We start from the raw sequence: 11,946 nt of genomic DNA, 5'->3' as shown, positions 1-11,946 counted from the left end.
AATGGAGGAACTTATTCAAGAAAGATCAAGTGTAATATATTATAAAAAATTAAGCAAACTGGATGGATTTTCAACATAGAAATGCTACCAAAAATAATTAACTGAAATTGGTTACTTTAAGTACTTTAAGCATACGTTTTCGTTTCAGTCACCTCCATCTCCTCTGACTGAAGCTAATTGTATGGATTTGTTTTCATTTTTAGCAGACGTTCTTATCCAGAGCGACTTACAGGAGCAATTAGGGTTAAGTGCCTTGCTCAATGGCACATCGACAGATTTTTCACCAAGTCGGCTTGGGGATTAGAACCAGCGACCTTTTGGTTACTGGCACAACGCTCTTAACCACTAAGCTACCTGCCGCCCCATCAATAGAATTTTACATTCTATTGATAATGTAAAATTAACAGCCATACAGAAAGACTCACGTGAAGGCGAAATTACAGAGGAACTTCTGGATGCAATTAAAGACTTTAAGTCCGGGAAAACTCCAGGGTTGGATGGCATACCAGTTGAGGTATACCAAACCTTTTTTGATATACTCAGAGGACCGATAAAATCAAATCAAATCAAATTTTATTGGTCACATGCGCCGAATACAACAGGTGCAGACATTACAGTGAAATGCTTACTTTATGTTATTAGCATGTTTTAACCACTCCTATGTAAATGGTAGATTATCAGACACTCAAGAAGGTCTGATTTCATTATTACTGAAGAAGGTCTGATTTCATATTACTGAAACAGGATACAAGTGGGAAATATAAAGATCCAGTCCATTTAAAAAATTGGAGGCCCCTTACACTTCAGTGTTGTGATGCAAAATGTATAGCGCATAGAATTAAAAAGGTATTGTCGGACATTATTCATTCTAATCAGACAGGTTTCTTACATGGACAATACATTGGAGATAATATAAGGCAAGTACTGGAAACAATAGAACACTATGAAAAATCTGGGAAACCAGGCCTGCTATTCATAGCTGACTTTGAAAAGGCTTTTGATAAAGTACGACTGGAATTTATATATAAATGCCTGGAGCATTTCAATTTTGGAGAATCTCTTATAAAATGGGTTAAAATCGTGTATAGTAACCCTAGGTGTAAAATAGTAAATAATGGCTATTTCTTAGAAAGTTTTAAACTGTCAAGAGGAGTAAAATAAGGTTGTCAACTTTCGGCATATCTATTTATTATGGTCATCAAAATGTTAGCTATTAAAATCAGATCCAACAATAATATCAAGGGATTAGAAAATATGTGGATATACTCGGTATACATATCCCAAAAGAAAGAAATTATCTCACGGCAATACATTTTATTTGAAAGTTAGCAAAAATAGATAAGATCTTGCTACCATGGAAAGGTAAATACCTGTCTATTTGTGGAAAATCACCCTGATTAACTCTTTAGTATTATCCCAGTTTACCTATTTGCTTATGGTCTTGCCTATGCCTAGCGAACAGTGTTTTTTTTTATTATATGAGAAAAATATATTCCATTTGATTTGGAACGGCAAGCCAGACAAAATTAAATGGGCCTATTTATATAAGGAACATGAATTCGGAGGACTGAAATTATTAAAGATTAAACCATTAGACCTATCACTAAAAGCTTCAGTCATACAAAGTTATACTTAAATCCGAACTGGTTCTCTAGCAAATTAGTAAGATTGTCTCACCCCATGTTCAAGAATGGCCTTTTTCCCTTTATTCAGATTACAACCTCTCACTTTCAGTTATTTGAAAAGGAAATCATGTCCCAAATATCACTATTTTGTGGTTAAACTCAAATATACTAATTGATAAAGAAAATGGAAAAAAAATAAAAAAAAGTTTAAAAAAGGTATACATCTTTGTAAATGATATCATAGGTAGGACTGGTGGAGTTATGTCGCACATGCAGCTAACAAAAACAAATGGAAATGTCTGCTCTACCCAAAATTACAACCAAATAATTGTAGCATTACCGTTAAAATGGAAGGGGGAAAAAGTAAGGAACTTGTCTGTCTGCCCTCCATTAAAGACCATAATTGGTTAAAGAAAATTGTGATAAATAAAAAAGTATTTAAGGACCAAAGGATTGACAGCCGTCCCATATAGATTGCAAAATAGTTGGGAAGAGATTTTTTATGTACCGATTCCATGGCACATGGTTTATGAACTGATACACAAAACGACGGCCTATTCAAAACTTAGAATTTTTCCATTTAAATGATTATTCAAAATTCTTGCTACCAATAGAATGTTATTTATATGGGGGGTACAATCTTCCCAGCTCTGCAGATTTTGCTGCGAAGAGACAGAATCATTAGATCATTTGTTTTGGTACTGTCCATTTTTAGCTTGTTTTTGGTCACAAGTCCAGGAATGGCTGAAGGATTGCAATATTAACCTGGAGCTAACCCTGCAGATAGCACTACTGGGTGATCTGAAAAGTCATAGTCAATTGATAAATAATATAATAACACTTTTAGCAAAAAAAAATATTTTCAATTCACTATCTGTAGAAACAATGAAAATAGAAAGGTTCAGAACTTTTGTGAAACACCACAGTACAGTTGAAAAATATATGGCAAATAGAAATCCAATATGGATGGTGTTAAGAGATAGATGGGAGGGGTTGAATGGAGCTGAAGGTTGGGACTAATAACAACTAATAACAACAAGATAACTAATGTAAAACATACTGTGTCCATAATAAGTATATAGGTTATAGGTTAAGAGCTTTTGTGAAAGAGCACAGTTTGAAAGATATGGCATATAGAAGCAAACCGGATGGACATCATGAAAATGAACAGAGAGGTTGAGGGTAGAGGAAGTTCAGGAGTAAAAACGAAATAAATATAACTATTGTAAGATTGACTGTGTCCATAAAATGTATATAGTATGTATAAGCTGGAAGTAGAGGCCTAAGCATTGTTGTTCACTATTTTACTCCAATTAGGGGAGGGGTGGTGGGGTTGGTAAGTAATAAAGGAAAATATATTTTTTTAAAGGATATGTATGTATGTATGTACAGTATATGTGTATATACACTACCAGTCAAAAGTTTGGACACACCTACTCATTCAAGGGTTTTTCTTTATTTTTTGCTATTTTCTACATTGTAGAATAATAGTGAAGACATCAAAACTATAAAATAACACATATGGAATCATGTAGTAATGAAAAAAGTGTTAAACAAATCAAAATATATTTTAGATTTGAGATTCTTCAAATAGCCACCCTTTGCCTTGATGACAGCTTTGCACACTCTTGGCATTCTCTCAACCAGCTTCATCTGGAATGCTTTTCCAACAGTTTTGAAGGAGTTCCTACATATGCTGAGCAGTTGTTGGCTGCTTTTCCTTCACTCTGCGGTCCAACTCATCCCAAACCATCTCAATTGGGTTGAGGTCGGGTGATTGTGGAGGCCAGGTCATCTGATGCAGCACTCCATCACTCTCCTTCTTGGTCAAATAGCCCTTACACAGCCTGGAGGTATGTTTTGAGTCATTGTCCTGTTGAAAAACAAATGATAGTCCCACTAAGCACAAACCAGATTGGATGGCGTATCGCTGCAGAATACTGTGGTAGCCATGCTGGTTAAGTGTGCCTTGAATTCTAAATAAATCACTGACAGTGTCAACAGCAAAGCACCCCCACACCATCACACCTCCTCCTCCATGCTTCACGGTGGGAAACACACATGTGGAGGTCAACCGTTCACCTACTCTGCGTCTCACAAAGACACGGTGGTTGGAACCAAAAATCTCAAATTTGGACTCATCAGACCAAAAGACAGATTTCCACCGGTCTAATGTCCATTGCTCGTGTTTCTTGGACCAAGCAAGTCTCTTCTTCTTATTGGTGTCCTTTAGTAGTGGTTTCTTTGCAGCAATTAGACCATGAAGGCCTGATTCACACAGTCCCCTCTGAACAGTTGATGTTGAGATATGTCTGTTACTTGAACTTTGTGAAGCATTTATTTGGGCTGCAATTTCTGAGGCTGGTAACTCTAATGAACTTATCCTCTGCAGCAGAGGTAACTCTGGGTCTTCCTTTCCTGTGGCGGTCCTCATGGGAGCCAGTTTCATCATAGCGCTTGATGGTTTTTGCGACTGCACTTGAAGAAACTTTCAAAGTTCTTGAAATGTTCCGTATTGACTGACCTTAAAGTAATGATGGACTGTCATTTCTCTTTGCTTATTTGAGCTGTTCTTGCCATAATATGGACTTGGTCTTTTACCAAATAGGGCTATCTTCTGTATGCCACCCCTACCTTGTCACAACACAATTGATTGGCTCAAACGCATTAGGAAGGAAATAAATTCCACATATTAACTTTTAACAAGGCACCCCTGTTAATTGAAATGCATTCCAGGTGACTACCTCATGAAGCTGGTTGAGAAAATGACAAAAGTGTGCAAAGCTGTGATCAAGGCAAAGGGTGGCTATTTGAAGAATCTCAAATATAAAATATATTTTGATTTATTTCAATCTTTTTTGGTTACTACATGTGTTATTTCATAGTTTTGATGTCGTCACCATTATTCTACAATGTAAAAAAATGTAAAAATAAAGAAAAACCCTTGAATGAGTAGGTGTGTCCAGACTTTTGACTGGTAGTGTACATATTGAACTTCCATCCTCCCAGGCCAGATGCACAATGTATGAATTTATGGTTGGATCAGAATCACCGTTATAATCATTGGCCAGTACTTAGAATTAAAATGTCTAGAACATTGATATCCTATATTCTGAGAACATGGCAACCATGTTCTGTGTATGTTTGGTGGGATGTTGACGGAATATTTACCTAACCCACAGAACTGGACTCATTAATGTTTTTGCCACGTTCTCATACAACTGCTACAGATTTCCAACACATTCCTCCCTGTCCTGTAGGTGACCTTTGCACATAGCATCCTATTGCTTTTCACTCTGGAAGTCTTTGTCCTATTTTGCAGTTCAAGTACATTTATTTAGGGCTGGATTCAATCCCTATCGACGAAGTATGGCGGAAGATCCGTGTTAAAATGTAAAGGTAGGCTAAGTTCCGATTGGGCCAAAATATGCAGCGTTTACCGTGAATGCAATCTCCGGGACCACGGAAACATTGCCTTTAATTGTCAATTGCGCTATAAAGCGAATTTTCAGCGCTACGGATTGAATATAGCCCATAATTATTCACATGGTAGAAAAAATATAGTAGAGAAATTATGCTGCAATATAAGAAATTAATTTGAGAAAATACACCATAGCTGAAAAGAGGCTGTCACATTGATGACACGGACTGTCTGGAAGTTGGTCGTACCACCAGACCTGATTTGAGCTGGATCTTTTTGGCTGTGGTGGTCGCCAGGTCTTTGGCACTACAGCAGGCTGTGTTGGTCTCATAGATGTTGTGGAAGCTGTTGTAGTCCACTTCATAGAAGCCCTTCTCCAGGGAGAGGACTGGTGTGAAGCGATACCCCCACAGCATTTCAGTGTCCAAATAGGAGCTCCGAGCTTGACATGTCATTCCTGTAAAAGATTGGAGAGATTTATTCGATTTTTAATAATATTAATATCCGTATTTTTTTTGCACTCCAAATACATACGAACAACATCTTACAGACACACACAGACAATGACTGCATCTCATCTGCTCAGACCCGCATGCTCACACCCCCACCCCTGGTGCCAGCATTACTGTTTGCCACTTCGCCTTTAATTGTACAAATTTGCTTTTCTCGGTCGCCCATCCTATTTCAATATTTCAATAATAAACCATTAGATTTTTCCATTGTGTCAATGATGGCGGATTGATTAACTTCCAAGTTTTTAATATAGGTTTTTTCAATGTGAGTGTTGAGAAGAGAATCGTTCAGCCCATTGGGTATCTCACTACACCCTCATATTCCATGTTTTGAAATATGCAGACAGACGGATTAAAAGTACTGTAAGATTACATTGTAATACTTCTGACAGCCAACTTTCTAGCTCTGCCCACAATTTACAGACTTTATAGCATTCCCAGAAAGTGTGGATTATTGAGTCATTATTAGTTTTACACTTGAGACATGACTCTGGCGTTGTGCTGTAGACATAGCTGCGGGAAGTAGGGGTGCTGCAGCACCGCCTGAAAAAGCAAAAATAAATACAATTATAATAATAATATTTCACAAAGGGCCTTTACCAAATTCTCAGCAATTCTCTCCCTTAGAGACCCCCAGCCATTCCAGAGCTAGCACACCTGATTCAACCTGTTCATAAACACAATAATAAAACCTATGGAATTTTTACAAAATAATATGGCTATTAAACCAGAATAAAAAAACCCTGTATGGTTCTACAATGAACCTTTTGAGATTGAGAAAGGTTCTTTATAGAGCCATTTTTTGTTATTTTTTATTTTATTTAACCTTTATTTAACTAGGCAAGTCAGTTAAGAACAAATTCTTATTTTCAATGACAGCCTACCAAGACGCAAAAGGCCTCCTGCGGGGACGGGGTCTGGGATATTTTTTTGAAATGTAGGACAAAACATACATCACGACAAGAGAGACACCACAACACTACATAAAGAGAGACCTAAAACAACAACACAGCATGGCAGCAACACATGACAACACAGCACGGTAGCGACACAACATGGCAGCAGCACAAATATGGTGCAAACGTTGTTGGGCACAGACAACAGCACAAAGGGCAAAAAGGTAGAGACAGCAATACATCACGCAGCCACAAGTGTCAGTAAGAGTGTCCATGATTGAGTTTTTGAATGTAGAGATGGAGCTAAAACTGTCCAGTTTTGAGTGTTTTTTGCAGCTAATGAACATTAGTCAGACCAAACAAAAACCATTTCTCCTTCGATAAAACAAGAACAAGCAGCAAATGAAGAGTTTCATTCCAAAACGCTATATATCAATTTTCAGAAATATTGGTAAATTAGCTTTTATTGTTCAAAGAAATTATGAAAGAGATTGGTGTTTTTTCACAATCCAATCATGTTTTTATTTTATTTAATTTTTTCAATTCAATACAGTAGTGTGAAATCTGTATGTTAAACATTTACATTTTACATTTTAGTCATGTAGTAGATGCTCTTATCCAGAGCGAGTTACAGTGAGTGCATTCATCTTAAGATAGACCTTAGACTTGACCTTGTTAATTTCTGCGTCTGCGTCCTGCCTCTTCGTATACTCAATACTCGTCACAGCAACGTTGATACCTGGTATTTCAAATGTCACCACAGTCAATAGCCAGAAGAAATTGTCTGGAAGCGTTGCCCCATATTATAGAAACACATTAGAATTTACAGAGAGAGAGTTGCAATGTTGTATTGATCAGTTTTAGTGGAACAATGGTTTTTGGGAAACAGCTTGCCAGGGATTTAACAATAGTGATCAGGCCTAGTACCAATGTATAGTATATTGTTTAAGGGACCAGTCTCAACGCGCAGAGGATGGCGCAATATGCTCTCCTTCTCTCTTAAGTATCACTTCTAAATGTGGGTGTCTGTTTGCTTTGCATGTAGAGCTATATAATTCTAATTGCATGTGGCTGTGCTTTCATGCTTCTTCCACTTACTAATTCTTGTTTATCTTTTGCAACATTTGTCAGGGCCATTACCTTTGAAATGTACAGTATTCTATTATAAGAGATTTGTATTTGATCATTTGTGCCCTAATCTAATTTCAGCTTCTTCCACGTCAGCTGTCCTATTTGAATTGCAAAACAAATTCCCTTTATCTGGTTTTGAGCAATCGTCTCCGTCTAGGTTTGAGCAATTGAGTTTATATGGAAAGCACACAACTGTGATACGGAGAGTCAATGGTGGCATTTCTGATAAGGGGGTTTAACTACAATGCAGTTAGTATTAGGGCCAAAATAGTTGTCTGGATAGAGCTGTAACAAGATTACATCTGGCCATAACGATTTACCATCTGATTTTACTGACTGCAAATACTTATTGACAATCATACTGTAGGTGGGTGTAGCTGCTGCAGTCAGGGGAAAGGATTACACAAAGTGCATAACGGCTGTATTTGGTTTGCTATATAGGAGGAGGGCTATCAATATCCACCATGATACAGATAGAGATGGAGGTCACAACATTCCGGGTGCTCCTGGGGCGTATGCTTCACTTTAGGATTGGACACATGCATGCTCGCATGCACACACACACACACACACACGGATTGCCTGACAACCAGTCAAAACACAAAGGGACAATCACTACCCACTTTATATTTGCAAATACAGTGTAATACAGTCCATTATTACTATGCATACTACCTCTCTTGACTTGACTTTTTAGGGGTTCAAGCCAGCGAAGGTGGGTGAAAATCTATTGTATTTGTTGGCATTCATTATTATTTGGGTTCTTCCGTCCATTTCGTGTAACAATTTGAATTCCTGTGAGATAATAAGGCCCAGGAGGGTGCAACTTTGCAAGATGGCCAAGGGCCAAGGGCCAAGGGCCACACCCTCTCATGCAAAGCCATGCCAATTGGCCACATGGTGGCGCAATAACAACCGATTGAAAATGCTAACTTTTGAAGGTCACGCCCCCCACCCTGTGTGACCTATATACTTTGTATCCCTCATTTACTCAAGTGTTTCCTTTATTTTGGCAGTTACCTGCACATCTCAGTTGTACTGAGCAGAACACCAATGCACAGGGTTAGCCTCCACCCAGTGTCACAAAGTTGAACTGAAATTCAAGGTAAACTATAAGCAACTAATCGTACATGGCATCTATGAACCAAGTTCTCCAGGATAGCATCTCAAACAACATGGACGCTACTGACCAATAAACTTTCAAATGGGCATGGTCTAGCACATAAATGCATGTAACTCTGACACGGATATTCGTATTGGTAAAAAACTTGGTACATATGTTTCAAACACTGTCAAGACTCAACATGTCTAAGCACATTGAGCTCAACCACATGTTGGCGCTATAACGTGCACATGTTTATATTTTATTATTTCTTGATCTGTTTGACTCTGAGTGTTGAAATGTGGCACACATGCTCAGGTATATGAGTCTAGCTATGCTGTAAATTATGGGTCAGTTTGGCCACATGGTGGTGCTATTGGACAGGAAAAGTCATTAATGCAAGCTCATTGGCTCATAGCGGCCATACTGTTTGAGCAAGCGTCTTGGAAAATATTGTGTTTGAAGATTAACATCTATAGATGCTATATACCAAATGTTTTGCCTATTGGCACAGTGGTTCTGTAGAATAATATGTTTTAAAGGATTCATCATTAAAAATAGTCCAAAATACATTAAAAGCGTATTGCATGATCTGTTTGATTTTGAGTTATTATTGGCAAGTGTGGTAAGACATTTGCTCATCCTAGGACAATGTTTCAAATTTGTCCTTATGGTCCAGCATTGCTGCTTGGAGCTATATTTTTATTGTCATTATTGTTAGCAGTGGAAAAAGCACCCAGTTGTCATCCTTGAGTAAAAGTAAAGATACCTTAATAGAAAATGACTTAAGGAAAAGTGAAAGGCATCTAGTAAAATACTACTTGAGTAAAAGTCTAAAAGTATTTGGTTTTAAATATACCTAAGTATCAAAAGTAAATGTAATTGCTAAAATATACTTAAGTATCAATAGTAAAAAGTGTAAATCATTTCAAATTCCTTATATTAAGCAAACCAGATGGCACAATTTTTATTTTATTTTATTTACAGATAGCCAGGGGCACACTCCAACACTCAGACATAATTTACAAACAAAGCATTTGTGTTCAGTGAGTCCGCAAGATCAGAGGCAGCAGGGATGACCAGGGATGTTCTCTTGATAAGTGCATGAATTTGACCATTTTCCTGCCCTGCTAAACATTCGAAATGTAACGAGTACTTTTGGGTGTCAGAGAAAATGTATGGAGTAAAAAGTACATTATTGTCTTTTGGAATGTAGTAAAGTAAAAGTTAAAGTTAAAAAATATATAAATAGTAAAGTAAAGTACAGATACCCCAAAAAACTACTTAAGTAATACTTTAAAGTATTTTTGCTTAAGTATTTTAACCACTGATTATTGTTATTGACTAATGTACTGCATTGTTGAGGGAGCTAGCACATAAGGATTTCGCTGCACCTTTTATACCTGTTGTAAACTACAGTGCATTCGGAAAGTATTCAGACCCCTTGACTTTTTCCACATTTTGTTACATTACAACCTTATTCTAAAATGGATTGAATACTTCCCCCCCTCATCAATCAACACACAATACCCCATTATGGCAAAGCAAAAACAGGTTTTTAGAATTTTTTGCTAATTTATTAAAAATAAACTATCACATTTACATAAGTATTCAGACCCTTTACTCAGTACTTTGTTGAAGCACCTTTGCCAGTGATTACAGCCTCGAGTCTTCTTGAGTATGACGCTACAAGCTTGGCACACCTGTATTTGGAGAGTTTCTCCCATTCTTCACTGCAGATCCTCTCAAGCTCTGTCAGGTTCGATGGGGAGTGTCGCTGCACAGCTATTTTCAGGTCTCTCCAGAGATGTTTGATCGGGTTCAAGTCTGGGCTCTGGCTGGGCAACTCAAGCACATTCAGAGACTTGTCCCAAAGCTACTCCTGCATTGTCTTGGCTGTGCGCTTAGGGTCGTTGTCCTGTTGGAAGGTGAACCTTTGCCCCAGTCTGAGGTCCTGAGCGCTCTGGAGCAGGTTTCATCAAGGATCTCTCTGTACTTTTCTCCGTTCCTCTCTCCCTCGATCCGGACTAGTCTCCCAGTCCCTGCCGCTGAAAAACATCCCCACAGTATGACGCTGCCACTAACATGCTTCACCGTAGGGATGGTGCCAGGTTTCCGCCAGACGTGACGCTTGGCATTCAGGCCAAAGAGTTCAATATTGGTTTCATCAGACCAGAGAATCTGGTTTCTCATGGTCTAAGATTCCTTTGGGTGCCTTTTGGCAAACTCAAACAGGGCTGTCATGTGCCTTTTACTGAGGAGTGGCTTCCGTCTGGCCACTCTACCATACAGGCCTGATTGGTGGAGTGCTGCAGAGATGGTTGTCCTTCTGTTTCTCCCATCTCCACAGAGGAACTCTGGAGCTCTGTTAGAGTGACCATCAGGTTCTTGGTCACCTCCCTGACCAAGGCCTTTCTCCCCCGATTGCTCAGTTTGGGCGGGCGGCCAGCTCTAGGAAGAGTCTTGGTGGTTCCAAACTTCTTCCATTTAAATATGATGGAGGCCACTGTGTTATTGGGGACCTTCAATGCTGCAGAAATGTTTTGGTACCCATCCCCAGATCTGTGCCTCGACACAATCCTGTCTCGGAGCTCTACAGACAATTCCTTCAACCTCATGGCTTGGTTTTTGCTCTGACATGCACTGTCAACTGTGGGACCTTATATAGACAGGTGTGTGCCTTTCCAAATCATGTCCACTCAATTGAATTTACCACCAGTGGACTCCAATCAAGTTGTAGAAACATCTCAAGGATGATCAATGGAAACAGGATGCACCTGAGCTCAATTTTGAGTCTCGTAGCAAAGGGTCTGAATACTTACGTAAATAAGGTATGTGTTTTTTTTTTTAAATAAATGTGCAAAAAAAAAAAAAACTGTTTTAGCTTTGTCATTATGGGGTATTGTGTGTAGATTGACTAAATGTATTTATTTTTTAATGAATTTTAGGATAAGGCTGTAACGTAACAAAATGTGGAAAAAGTCAGGGGGTCTGAATACTTTCCGAATGCACTGTATGTAACAGTACCAGTCAAAAGTTTGGACACACCTACTCATTCAAGGGTTTTTCTTTATTTTTACTATTTTCTATATTGTAGAATAATAGTGAAGACATCAAAACTATGAAATGACACATATGGAATCATGTAGTAAACAAAAAAGTGTTAAACAAATTAATTGAAATGCATTCCAGGTGACTATCTCATGAAGCTGGTTGAGAAAATGCCAAGAGTGTGCAAAGCTGTCATCAAGGCAAAGGG

This window comes from Coregonus lavaretus (assembly GCF_964263955.1).
Source record: "Coregonus lavaretus genome assembly, chromosome: 15".
Lineage (NCBI taxonomy): Eukaryota > Metazoa > Chordata > Actinopteri > Salmoniformes > Salmonidae > Coregonus > Coregonus lavaretus.
Note: the sequence above shows the minus strand (reverse complement) of the source record.